Consider the following 14,475-nt stretch of genomic DNA (forward strand, 5'->3'; position numbering starts at 1 on the left):
CAGCATGGCTGGCGCCGGACGCCTCCAGGATGCTGACGGGCGTCTGTGTGCATCGGGAAAATTTAGGCTAATGCCTATGATGCAAACTGGATCGCTAATGCAGCTGAGGAAGCGGAAACTGTGACGGCGGAAGTGAGGGGCCCAATAGTAGCCCTTGCCCTCCGCTCAATCGGTGTATCAGCCGCGGCGGACAAGGACTGGAGGAAAAGCGAGATGCGAATCGGAGCAGCTAAGGAGGTGTAGGCAAGCAGAATCAAGTAAAGTGCAAGTGCGCATAGGTAGGAGAAATTGTTAAAAAGCACAGAGTAATTCAGCCACATATATACAAGTTAAAAAGTATTAAAAACCTAGTAGCAGGGCAGGGAACACTAAATCCTACCGCTGTCAGCTGCGCGCATCTGTTTACATCGGGGAAAATATAGCCTAATGCCCATGATGCAAACTAGATCGCTAACGCAGCTGAGGAAGCGGAAACTGTGTGGGAAACAGGGGCTCAATTTGTATCATAAATTCAAAGCTGTTCTGCACAGGGGCCCCCAAAATATGTTTGGCCCAGGGCCCCCAAAATCCTTAAGATGTCTCTGGGTTCAAATGCCATATGTGAGCATATTGTGATGCAGGACAACAGTGTTGTACAACGCATACAACATACGGCGGACGTGAAAGGCACATTTAATGAGCAGTCAGCCTGATATATTATTGGGTTCACTTCCCTTGGCCCAGCACCGGAACAGTGTGCGGGCCCTAAACAGATGTCACAGCCAACCTTGTAGCAGAAGTCAGTGTGTGTCTTTGATTCTGGGAGGACCTCGTTGTACCTACAATGATAAGTGTGTTTTGCTACTTTACATTCCTGCAGCCACATGTGATGCACTAGATTTCTGGCACAAAGGATGAGCACAAGCAGTTGTGGGCACCAGCGTTGCTGAAGTGTGTTATACGTAATATCATGATTGCTCCCACATAACTTCGAATGGGCCCACTACCTGGATACAACCAATATCGCAATGACATGTCTACAGATCCTGATGTGAGGTCCACTATCGTGCTTTGTTGATGGGCAACACAAAAGCCAGACAATGTAAGTGGTACATGACCAGCTGTGTGGACTGGGAATTTGTTCTATATTGGAAACATTCAAAGTTGGACAGTGTATGCATTGTCAATACTAATGACCCTGGGATCTCACTTGTTCATCATTGCCATATTTCTGTCAATTAGATTGATTGATTACGTCTACAGACACCATTACAACATAGTGGGGACACCCTTTTGAGTAGTTGTGGCACTCGATAACAGGATTGGATTGCCAGGTCTGGGGCTGTTGCTGAAAAACATGTCATGTTCCGCAATTACAAAGGTTTGATGAGCCAAGGCATGTAATATATTGTCTTCAACTGTTCACAATTATAATTAGCTAAAGGTGGATGTCCATTGACAACTCCAATAGTAATGCAGCTATTTGATCATCTCTGGTTGACTTTCATATGTGGGCACTATATGTCCCTCGTTCACTCCTGACAATATTATGCATTTTGACCATCTCCTGGCCACTTTGACTTACCAGTCGGTGAGGGTGGTATGCCTATCACTGTACGGTGGCGATTCCTCCCAGTCGATGCAGGGACCTCTGCTGCGGCAGTTGTCTGTGCTCTGGCTGAATGTGTCAATGGGTGAGAAGAGAGAAAACTAAACATATGGAATATGTGCTTGTGGAACATTTCTGTGATTTCCCCATTTCTTCTGCATGCTAACAATGTTATGCAGTACTGCCGCTGACTGGGCAGGTAGGAGCAATGGTGCATTGGGGTCGTAATGGCGTGGCAGAGTGGGAAATGTACAACAGAATAGGTGTCTGACTTTTGGATCAGATGATTCTCTCACCTTCTGCTTTGTGCTTTAAGCTTGCACGGGGTGATTTACTTCTTTGATATTTAGTGGCAGGTTTCCACGCCCCTTGTAATACATTTACACCGCAGTTGCGTCACTTCTGTGACACAGCGGTGGGGTAATACAGGTGACACATTTAGACTTATTCACAATGTTATGCATCTATGGGGATGCCTCACGTTGTGCGGTCCTGCGCAACATTAAACATGCATCAGCTGTGATGTAGGCAGGGTGTGCATTTCTTTGGTTATGCCTTGTACAAGTGATGCATTGTAATCAACGGCATTTCACGTAGTCACTTTTCATAGGGGGGTGCCATGCAAACTTACACCAGCTTGAGGCACATGTAATGAGTGGCCCATAACGTTAGGTGTAGGCGGTCCATGGACATTTTTGGAGTTGCGTCACACTTGCGACACTACTCCAGCAGAGCACCCCCCTAATGCCATCAGTTGCGACACACATCTGTCTATCCCAGCGCCACAGTGCACCGCATTGTAAATGTGACGCATCCGCGGTTGCACAAGAGTTGGATTGGGTGTCGCATTGTTACTGGCGCATCTCTGCTGATATTTGTCAATTGCTACTTAGCGGGCTGGTGTATTACTGCAACAGGACAGTGCCCATGTTTTCTAAAGTGGGGGAGGGATTTGCCATTTCCATCGCTAAGGATTGTGGCACTTGTAGTGCTACATACAGAGGGTGACACAGGAGTCTCTGACTGATGGATTTTTTTATACACTTTGGACTTCCTTATTCACACTGACAGTGCAACACAGACAATCTTTTCATGCACTTTTTCTTTTCATCCCACTTACCTGGTACCACGTAGCGGACGTCACTGACAGGCAGCCCATGGACCAAGTAGGGGTGTATCGTTGTCAGGATATCCTCCTCCAGTGGGGTGAGGCGGATGCGTGGTCCAGAGTATGCGGCTGGGAGGATCCGTTGTAATTCAACCCGGGAGTATTTCTCCTTTCTCCTCAGCCGCTCATCCTGCCATTTTTTTTTTAGGTCCTGGACTATGCGCCTCTCCTCCCCCAATGCTGTGACAGCAGTGGATAATTGCTGCCACAGGGCTGCCTTCTGTGTCCCACTGGTGCAGTAGGGTGGGAGTCCATAGAGGCGTTTGTGGTGCTTGACAATGAACTCCACAAGCATGGTGGTCTCCTCTGCTGTGAAATTCCTCTTTCTTTTCAGGAGGTCCATTTTTCTCAGCTGGTCTCAGCTTGCAAAGACAAACTCTGTGTGGCCAAACCTGTTCCTTCACTGTGTGCTGCTTTTAAATGTTTTTTGCTGCTGGTCAATGAGTGTTAATTGGCTTCAGCTGGATCATGGTGGGGCATGGTAGGCACTAGCAACATGATGGCTAACTGGAGCTGTTGGCTGGGATTGGCTGGAGTGTGTCAGCTGATGCATGGTGGGGGATGGTAGGGACTTGGACAGGTGTTTACCCTTGGCTCAAATGATCAATGGCCACAGTTAATATAGTCTGGCCCCAAATCTGTCTTTCCGGCCCGAGAGCGGAATTTCCGGCCCGTATGCGGACTTTCCGGCCCGTAGGCGGACTTTCCGGCCCGTAGGCGGACTCTCCGGCCCATGAACGGACTTTCCGCTCCGGGTGCGTAAAGTCCGCTCCGGGGGCGGAAATTCCGGCCCGAGTGCGGACGTAAGTTTAGTGGTCGTAAATGCATTCTGTGAATAGCAAAAGTTCTAAGTTCATTCTGTGAATAGCAAAAGTAGTAAGTTCACTCTGTGAATACCAGAAGTAGTAGGTGCATTCTGTGAATACCAGAAAGGTAGTAAGTTTAGGATTTAGTCTTAAGTTTGTTCTGTGAATCGGGCCCGCTGTATTTGTGAGTCAGAGATCCAAAGCCCATTGAAAAGGACATTCCAAGCAGGAGAAAACTGGTTGCACGCAAGTGTACCATGGAAATCGGAAAGACAGATTATAAGCCACGCTTAAAGTCGCCAGTGGCAAGGTGCCGTAGCACAGAAGCATGCGGCTACGAAGCAGCTGCAGCCGGGCCGGGTTGTGTATGACCACAAGAGGGGTAGCCATTTCAGAGCAGGCAAATCACTAGGAAGGCCCTGGCAGCTAAAAAGAGTAACAGTGGCAACCCGCCGAAGACTCTGGAAAAAATAGAATGAATGAAAGCTGAGATCACACCAAAAATTGTTTGAAAAGATGTTGCAAGGCCAGAGCTCACAGCTTTAAAACAAATGAGCCAGCCCCATTGTATTCGAAGCATTGAAGATAGAATGAATTAGCTCACCAAAATGTTGTGGGAGGTCAGTGTTTAAAAGTGCTTGAACTTCTGTTCTTGTATTAGCCTCCTGCAGGACATAGGTCTCACGGGCAGACGTGAGAGAAACTTCTTTCTGGGACAATAAAGATCTTATTCGGCACAGCTTGTCGATCTCTGCCTTCAAAGTAGGAATGGAAGGCCAAATTGAGATATTGGGACAGGGAAAACAGCACATTTTTGCAGCAAACTACATGTTGTGACACAGTTACAATGTATGGTATGCCTACTAACACGCATTTATTCTGCAATTTAAGCAAAATCTAATGATGAATGAAGGGAAGGAGTGCACTCGCCATCCTTACATTTGCTTAGCAACTTTATTCGTCCCAACGCGAGTTTGCACCCCAGCGGTCTACAGTTTATTGAATAAGTAATTAAAATGTTTAAAAGCATTGCCATGGAGACAGCATAACATCGGAAAACTTCGAGTGGAACTCTGTAAAGGAAATTATGTTTGGACTGCACATCATTTGGTTGGAGAGGTGACTAAAACTTGAGAGACGCTTAACACATTTAAGTTTCTAACCAAAAGAATGTGATTTTTATTAAGATTATGATTTTCAAATATTTATTTATAACGATTGATTTTCTTATGTTTTTAAATGTACACTTGTTGACGGCTATTATTTCTCAGCATGAATTTTCAATCCCGGATGGATGCACTGTTTTTGATGATGGGGTTAGAGTATTATGGGACTTGTAGGCATCAGTCATTTTTATCACGAGCAATCACAGGACACAGAAGGTCACGCGGTCTTGTGTTAATTAGGTGATTAATTAGGCAAACGTGCGAGAGCAGGTTTTAAGAACTGCTTGGGCGGGAGGGAGAAGAGATGAAGATTTTCTGAACACGAAGGAAGGCACGAATATGTTATTTCTGCTGGTTATGTTTTCACGAGGTAAACTAGCACAATTTATTTTCTGTGGATGCAAGTAGAAGGGTTTGTAATGTTTGGTTTATTTCACCTTTGTCTCAGAATGTATATCTATGGGGTGAGTTAATGAGGGATTGTCACGGGCAAATTCGGGAACCATTTATGGTTGATATCATGTTTTTGAGCGAATCTCGTCCTTAAATTGGTGTTTATGTAGTTCTTTCTGATTTATTACAGCAACCCCTGATGAAGAATTAATATAATTCGAAATGCATTGGGTTTTTAATGTGTCGGCTCGAGGGATGGTTGACAGCACGTGCCCATGTAATAGCCTGGATTGGCAGCACAAGGCATTTGAAAATGCGGAATAAAGAATTCTGGCTCAACTCAGCTGTCTCCGGAGTGATCTTATAATGATGGAATACATGGATTATTTGATTTCTGAAAAATCGTTTTGATATACTTTGGATGAATTTGGTGTACTTTGAGAAATATGGTTCACTTCAAGAGGAGAGTGTCTCCATTTTCGCAGTGCAGCAGCTAGGTGCGCAAGCGTCGCACCTTTTGGTAATCATGCCTACTAACATGCCACATGCAAAAAGAAATATTGATGGACGGAATGCAAAACAAATCAAAACATTCACCCTCAGTCAAGAGATCTGGGTTAAATCCATCATTCTTTTGCTCACCATGCCACCCCAGTTTAGACCTGGCTATATGCAAATCAGTCTTGACCCTGTGCCTCATGGGAACAGTCCAGCCTGAACTGCCAAGCCGGGTCCTCCCTGGACCAGAAACAAGCATCCTAGGACCGGTTTCAGGGTTTCACCCCTCTTCAGCCAGGATAGCTTGATTCCAGTGGCATGGAGAGCACGGGACTCATGTCTGAGCATCACCGTCCCACTCGGGGTGACAAATGCAAAAAGAACTATTGATGGACGTAATGCAGACCAAATCAAAACATTCACCCCTAGTCAAGAGATCTGGGTTAAATCCATCATTATTTTGCTCACTATGCCACCACAGTTAAGACCTGGCCATATGCAAATCAGTCTTGACCCTGTGCCTCATGGGAACAGTCCAGCTCAAACTGGTTCCAGTCCAGGGAGGACCTGGCTTGGCTGTTCGGGATGGACTGCTCCCATGAGGCACAGGGTCAAGACTGATTCGCATATGGCTGTGTTCAAACTGGAATGGCATGGTAAGCAAGAAAACGATGGATTTAGGCCCAGATCTCTGTACTGGGGTGAATGTATAACATTGTTCTGCATTCTGTCCATCAACAGTTGTTTTTGCATTTGTCACCCCGAGTGGGACGGGTATGCTCAGACGTGAGTCCCGTGCTCTCCATGCCACTGGAACCAAGCTATCCTGGCTGAAGAGAGGTGACACCCTGAAACCGGTCCTAGGATGCTTGGTTCCAGTCCAGGGAGGACCTGGTTTGGCAGCTTGGGCTGGACTGTTCCCATGAGGCACAGGGTCAAGACTGATTTGCATAATGCTGGGTTCAAACTGGAATGGCATGGTGAGCCAAAAACAAAATCGATGGATTTAGGCCCAGATCTCTGCACTGGGGTGAATGTATGACATTGTTCTGCATTCTGTCCATCAATTGTTGTTTTTGTATTTACATGCCACAGCACTTTTCATTATTCAGAAGTAAATAACTACTGTTAGACAACAGAGTGAATGTTGGTTTAATCGAGGGGACAGGCTTTCCCTTTAAAATGCACCCCTAAAGACCTCTTGGATTCTTTGTACGCATTGGAGGTGAACGCCGGACCCTGGTCCGAATGTAAGGTGCCCACTGCAAAAATTCTCACAAAGACACGCAAATCCCTGACTACAGTTCGAGAGTCAGTGCTGAGTTGTGGCCAGACCCATAGAAAGCATGTGCACAATCAACTGCAACTAAAATGTATTTATATGCAGTATCAGAAGAAAATGGACCACAGTGATTCAAATAAACACATGCAAATGGTCCATTGGATATGCAGAACGGTGTTTGTGGTGGCTTGATTTGCTGACGAATGCCACAAGAAATTACATAACTACGTGTTTGTTTATATAAGCCACGCCACCAGTAACATTGTTGCAAGATACTGACTGTAGCAGACACACCAGCATGCGCCGAGGCCATGCCCTTGTGTACTGCGATTATCAGTGTAAGTCTGCGGTCCACGTTGGGAATCAACATCTCACCAATGTTATTAATTGTCACATAGGGAACGTTGTCAGTGTTTTAATGATAAGAGTATTTGGAAGGGAATCCTTTTGGATAATTACCTCTCTTCTCTGTAGCAGTTATATCTGCCAAGATGTCATCATCAATCTTATCATGGATCTTGTAACCGCTGCTACAGAGCACGTGTCCACTGCTGTCTTAGCTGCTTCATCCGCTAAGATGTGACCAACCGCTTCTACTCCTGCACGTTGATGGCCAAGAGTATAAATTACCTGTGTGAGCGGTAGGCATTCCTTTAGCTCTGCCACTCAAACCCATAGCAGCTTATGCTTAATTGTCTTGCCTTTGGCATCATGGTCTTCATTTTGAGACCAAAAGAATAAATTGTCATTGAAAGATTGCACACAGTAATAGGAATCGCTTACAATCAAAGTAATCACGTTAGGATCTGCAAACTCCAGTGCGAGCACCAAAGCATGCAGCTCAGCCAATTGGGCGGTACAGTCGCCAGGCGCCTGTGTGTGAACCACACTGGACTTAAACTCACCGTTCACTATGGAACCAGCCATAATCGCACAGGCTGCAGAATAAGATTGTTTAGATCCAATAGCTGATTGCGCTGAACCTTCAGTGTAAATTATACAATGGAATTCCTTGAGGGGACGCATAGACAGAGGAGCCTGATGAACTAATTCATATTGCAGGGACTCCTGAGTCTGTAACGAGGAATCATAGATAAATGTGACATTTGTGGATGTCAACAATGTAGCCCATGGTATCCATCATGGATGTGAAGCTTTGGAATTAGGAACAATCACCTTTGTCACTGCTTCTGGAGCAGGATATGGTGTTACCACCAATAAGCGTTTTTCTTGCGGCAGGGCGCATTCTTTTAGAATCGCCATCTGGACTGCCGTCAAGACTTTTTCGACAGAGGAATCCTCAGTTCTGCTGGAGTGGTCAAGTGTGACTTCTAAGCAATAGGGACTGTGTCTCCTTCGTTAAACGTCAAGTATGTGAAACCCACCGCGCCTGGGACGATTCGTATCACCAGGTTAGTATGGTTGTTACAGGTCAACAAGAATTTAGAGTCAAGTAAATCAGACTGCAAAGACTGCAGTATATTTGTATGTTCCGGAAGCCAGCATGCTTTCACAAATGTTGGTTGCATCAAAGCAAAGAGAGGCTTGATACACTGGGCATACTCTGGTACGTAAGTACGACCAAAGTTCAAGAAACCCAGCAAAGATTGAAATTTTTTCAGGGTTGTAGGAGGACGCAAATGTGCATAATTTTCTAGGAAGTGCTGTGCCAAACCACGTCCTTCATTATTGAGCTCGTAGTCCAAGTGCGAATTCAGCAATGTGTGATTTTGCAAAATTAATTTTGTAACCGTAGTCCGCAAACTCCACAATGATGCGGTCCATTCGACAAAGATGCGGATATAATTTGTCGTCCGAAAGATAAATGTCATCTACATAGGAATATGCATCAGGGTCAATTGTGTCTAACAATGAGACTACACATGCGGTGAAAACACCCGAGCTGTTTTTATAGCCCATCGCAAATTTTGTAAAATGTTTTTGTTTGCTGCCGTGTGAAAAGGCTGTCCACTGACCTGACAAAAGGGACAGGTTGTGGCTAAAAAAGCCGTTGGCTATATCTAGTGTTGTTTAATACTTTTTCCGAACTAGACTATCCACTAGTGCGGAATTATGGGTATTCTGTACCGCATTCTTCCGACAATGAGAGTTCAAATGTCGGTAATCCAAAATTATGCGGTACGACCCGTCTGGCTTGGTCACGGTAAAAAGAGGGTTATTCATCGGTGACACGCATGTCTCAATTATCTGTTGATACACCAATTGGTCTAGTATTTCCGCTACAGGAGCCTTTGCATCCCTATGGATGGGATATTTGTGTTGTGCCTGTGGCATGGACCGCAATGGAATCTCGTAATGGGGAGATGTTTTATCCCAACCCACCTGAGTACGGTATAAAGCCGGCGCAAGCGCCGATGCCCACTGTTCTGCAAAATGTTGCGCATGCTCCTTCGGGACACTGTGTGAAAAACTACAGAGGATTACCTCCTCCCCTCTCGGAACTGCTAGAACAAAAGGCGGGGTTAGTCTGCCTCTGCTAACAGGATGTCATATAAAGAAGTAAGATTTTCCCCAAAATAACTTTTGATGATGTGTTTTATTTCACCTTCAATGAGAATACTAATGTCATATAGTTTGTCAGGGGTAACCACTCGGGTGTCAGCAGTTTCAACTTTGATGAAAGTATCAGTTGTTGTTGACTCCAGAAATGGACGCAGTGCTTGCCGCATTACTATAACCTTCGCGGTGCTGTCTAGCAGCGTTAATGCCCATGTTTGATTCCGGAGGTGGGTTCTCAACATCCGTGGCATACCTCGCAGTTAAAGCGGCCACTTTTTTCTTTTGAAATGGGTGGCACTGACGAGGAAAGTCTTCTTATTTTCCCTTTCCGTCGCCAGCCCATGGCTGCTCATGTCCCTGCGGGGCATCTCGACCTTGTCCGCGCTCCTGGTGATCACCTCCACATATGAGCCTGATGCTTTCTGTGAAGAACGAGTAGAATGCGTATCAGGAACCAGAAATCGATCAGGAGATTTAATTCTCGCACGGTCACGCAGTTCATAAGGGCGTTCTGAGATAAGGCGTAGGGGACGGTGCCCGTCCCCCTCGATTTTGTTGTGTTTTCCTCTGTTTGTTATTCTTCCAATTCTTTTTAGGGAATTGTGGACGGCCTCCTTGATCATTTTAAGACATCCGCTGGGCCTGTGATTGTGCAGGCACTTTAGCAAAAGGCTTAACACCCAAACTATTATGCCCAACTGTTTTATATGCCTGGGCAATGATTTTAGGTAATTCGCGGGGCTCGTCCACATCTAGGACAAGCACCAAAGCATTAGACACCTGAAAGTTGACTGTATCACCCATTAACATTAGCAAGGATTAGATCAGCAACCACGTCATATGCTCCAACTAACCTCATCCCTAATTCGACTTCCGCCTCCGGTCCGTGTTCATCTTGAACACGTTTTATTACAGAGGGGAGTACTGTCATGGATGGTGTGCCAAAACACTTTGCATAAACTGCTGCAAATATTTTACCCCAACTCTCACAATCAGTGACTTTGGGTACTAAGTCTTTCTGCAAACTAATTATCAAAATTTGGTGCTTCTCAACAGGAGTGGTATGTGGAAACACCGCTTCTAGCTGGTCAAATTTCTCAGCAAGCCAATAAGGTAAATCTTCCTTATTTGGGGGAGGCTTGCCCATAACTGAATTAACCATTATGGGGCTAATAGTAACACCGCCAGCACCAGCTGGTTGCTGTGCATCTCCAGGTGCTCCTGCCTGGATGTTGCGGTTCACATTCTGAACCAATGCTCTATACACATGGATTAGTGTAGTGTGCATGAGACGGAGGGCCATTACATTGCAAGTTAAATGCCATGGATGAGGTGTAAAACTCGTCAACACGGGCCAAGTCGGCCCATCAATCGACAATGGGCCAGACATGACAGGTGTCAGGGGTACCGGAAGTGCGCCATCAAACCAAATGTGATGCTGCCATGCCATCAACGAAACTTCTAGAGTTCTATGTGGCCGATACACAGCAGGATGGGCGGAACGGCTGTATTTATGCCATAAATTATACGCCCCCTCAATTGCTGGAAATGTCACCCAGGAATAAAACACTTCATATGTGTCGACTGGGTCGGCTTGGACCACAAAGATCAGATTGACACCAGCATCTGGCACTGCACATGCTTGCAAATGCTGCCGGACCGCCAAGCGGCTGATTGCCGCGATGTCAACTTCTATATAGAAACTCGAAAAAGAAAACACTAAGGAAAAAGGCGGCAAGACAATGTTGGGTTGTAATTCAAAATACGAACGATACCTTTTGTAAATTTCAAGCTTGAATCACCTATAAAATCGACAATATAGGCAGGTAAACCATTACCAATGTTTTCCAGAAACAGAGGCGAGTGGATAGTGAACAAGTACTGAGAACTTCTAAAGTGCCTCGTCAATAAGTGCCAGACCAAACGTTAGGTGCGCCATGTTGCAGGGATCCTGCACATATACAGAACTATGCACAGGACTTCGGTGTATTGTGGTGTACCAAAAACACACCTCAGTGCCCAGAACCCCTATCCGGCTAGCTATAGTATCCCATTTGTTCATTGCCTCTCAGAATTTTGGGGAACAAGACACTCTTTTGCTTAGATGCTTATACCTGTTTACAATGTGAGTCACCAGAGACACTGTATAGTTTAAAACATTTATTTCAACTAACATGCTCTGTAATGCAGTACACTTGCTAACACTAGCAAAGAAATGCATAAAAACGACATAATCAGCATGGTTACAATTCCATATAATACGAACGGGTATAGCATATTATAATGACAGTGGATTAAGCCTTATAGCGCTTTACCACCCTCCCTGTGCTACAAGCTTTGTTTATTATATCAGTGGAAGACCTCTGGGCTTGGAGAGCGGAACCCCTGACCTCAAGTCTTAGATGATTGGATTTATATCTCCGGACAAGCACAGCTCTTCCTCTGGAAAGGTTTTCTCCAAGTGTTGTTAACTTGCATCCCGTGCAATATTAAAAGCACCCAGGAAGGCAGAAGTGCAACTTTGTTCCATGTTATATATCTATATGTGTGTGGGACGGACCAAAGCCGATTAACCAGTGGAATTGTTTTCTAGCCTTGAACACAAAGTACAGACGAGAACTTAGAGCACAACAGAAATAGTGAAAGGCAGACAGTTCCCATGTGAAGCAGCACGAGCAAAAGTGTTTACGGGAACCAAGGCATGTAGTGTTGTGTTCATAAGCGGCAAGATGGCGGTGATGCAACGCATGAACTAATGCTAACTTAGCAACGTCCGCTGGCACCCCCAAACCCTCTTGACAATGCTTAAGACACTTACACACAGCATGGGTACATTTCGAGGTTCATGATATGTTGGGGCTAAAATGGACAGCATTCATCGCAGATGGCAACACTCTCAGCCCACCGTGCCTTGCTGGATGAGTCATGGTTTTTTTTGCGTCTGCCCGTTGCCCCTATTGATGGTGCACGACTCACTGCCCATGGGATCTGCATAGTGCTCTGCCTCCGGAGTGCGCCTATTGTCTGCTCTGCTGACTGTTATCAGATGTGAGGGTCCGACAAGTTCACATGTCATGCTACTTTGCCATGTGTGTGCTCTCCCCCAGCAGTGTGTCCGAATTGGCAACGTTGCCAAACGACGCTGTGTTGCACCGGGCATGGTCCTGCATCCCTTCACACATGTTTGTGTACACACGTGTTGTTTCACGCACATGCATCCAGGTCCTGGACGAAGGCAGACGTGTCCTCTGTTGTGGTGGGATATGTGGGCATGCCCCACGATGCAGCAGGTTGTTGGGACATGTGCTGTGGGTGCCAATCGGATGTGGCAGCAGGAACATAGTTACTCGTCCATGTATGCCCGTGCAGCTTCATGTGCAATGTGTTCCAATAGTATGTCATTTTCGTGTTCAAGGAACACCAGGGTGAGCCAATCCATTACGTGGTCTGGGCAGCTGTGCTCATCCCACACCGTTTCACCGATATGCAACACAGCCCAATAGGGGAGCGCCTCGATGTGGTCAGTGCACACGAGGAATTGTGCAATCTCCCAAGCACAACTACCAATACATATGCAGTATGTCAGGGCATCCCATGCACGGCTGTCTTGGTTACACTCCTGATCGTGATCCAACAGGGGGCGCAGACACAGGTCATAGTCCAATTCATCAACGGTTGTGTTGGATAGGCAGACATCCATGGGACACTTGAATGTGCATGTTCGGCAGTTGAACCAGGGCTAGACGCATGTGACGTAGACAATGAGGAAGCTGAGCCGGTAAATGATACGCAGCACTGCCAGTGGAAGTGCGCCCAGTAAATGCAGCATACGTGCACGGTACTGTTCCACGCGGCGGGGGTTGTGCTGTGCCCGGTGTGGCCTGCCATTGCGTTGGTGTGTCTCGTGGAACCGGCACTCTTCTGAACTGCGGCAGTTGTGTGGAGGATATGCCACAGCTCTGAGCAATGATTCAAATGTGTGTGCAACATTGGGGAGAGTGGCTTTCTGTTTCCATGTGTATCAAGGACATCCCATGAGGGGGTACCACAGGCAGGGGCTTCTGTGTGTGGAGTGTGGATGAGTTGGATAAGTTCATTTGCGGAATGCTTGGTGTGGGAGTCGTCCCCGTCTGCCATAGCATCTCTCTCAGGGTGTTCCAGGCGTGTTCTGGTACAAGGTCAGAGGTGCAGGTGTCCTCCCGCCTTCTGCATTGTAACAATGGAGCTTTCATCCCTGATGTTTGTCTGTTTACTTCTTGCATTTTCAGAATGTGATGTGGCTTTGGCGCTCAGATTGGAACATGGCCTTGGGCTCATGGTGTACGGATGGCGACACACACACACATGTATATTGGCATGTGGAGCCAGGTGGCCAAGAGGCCTTGCGCTGCTTGTGCAATCTCACTCTGTCTCTCTTCCTCACTCTCTCCCTCTCTTTCATTTGGTGGGCTTATGGAACACCTTCTTCTCTTGGGTTTGGTCTTTCAGGCTGTGTGCTACGGATTGTCCAATGAGGGGTCGCTAGGACTCATCCTAAGGGTTGTCTCGGCTTTTGTTTGTATGGTGTTTTGTGTTGGTTGACTACATTGCTGTTTGACTGTGTCTCCATTTTCTGGCCACGCAGGTCTGTTGATTTTCCTGCTTGTGCGACATCAGGCAATATGTTTGTATTGGGATCTATGCTGTTGGTGTGCAGTTTCTTAGTCTGGGGTTGGGGGTGGACCCTGGGGGGGGGGGTGTTGCGGGCCCGGGTGTGGTTTCGTTGGTTGTTGTGGCCCTCTTGGGTGTCCGGGCCGCATGATGAGTGGCTCCATGGCATCTGTTGCCCTTCCGATGTGGCCCTGGGCTGGTCTATCTTTTGTGGTGCAGGCTGCCATCCGACTGAACACCAGGTCAGAGCAGGTGTAGATTTCCTGGTGCTAACGTGCCTTATCGCTGGATTTGTGTTCTTATCGCAGATCTGTCTGGTCATTGCGAATGTTGAGGAGTGGTGTGGTCGCGGATTTTGGCACGGGAATGCCCACTCTGCATCTCATTAGCGATAGTTGTTGGGC

This window comes from Triturus cristatus, chromosome 7 (assembly GCF_964204655.1).
Source record: "Triturus cristatus chromosome 7, aTriCri1.1, whole genome shotgun sequence".
Lineage (NCBI taxonomy): Eukaryota > Metazoa > Chordata > Amphibia > Caudata > Salamandridae > Triturus > Triturus cristatus.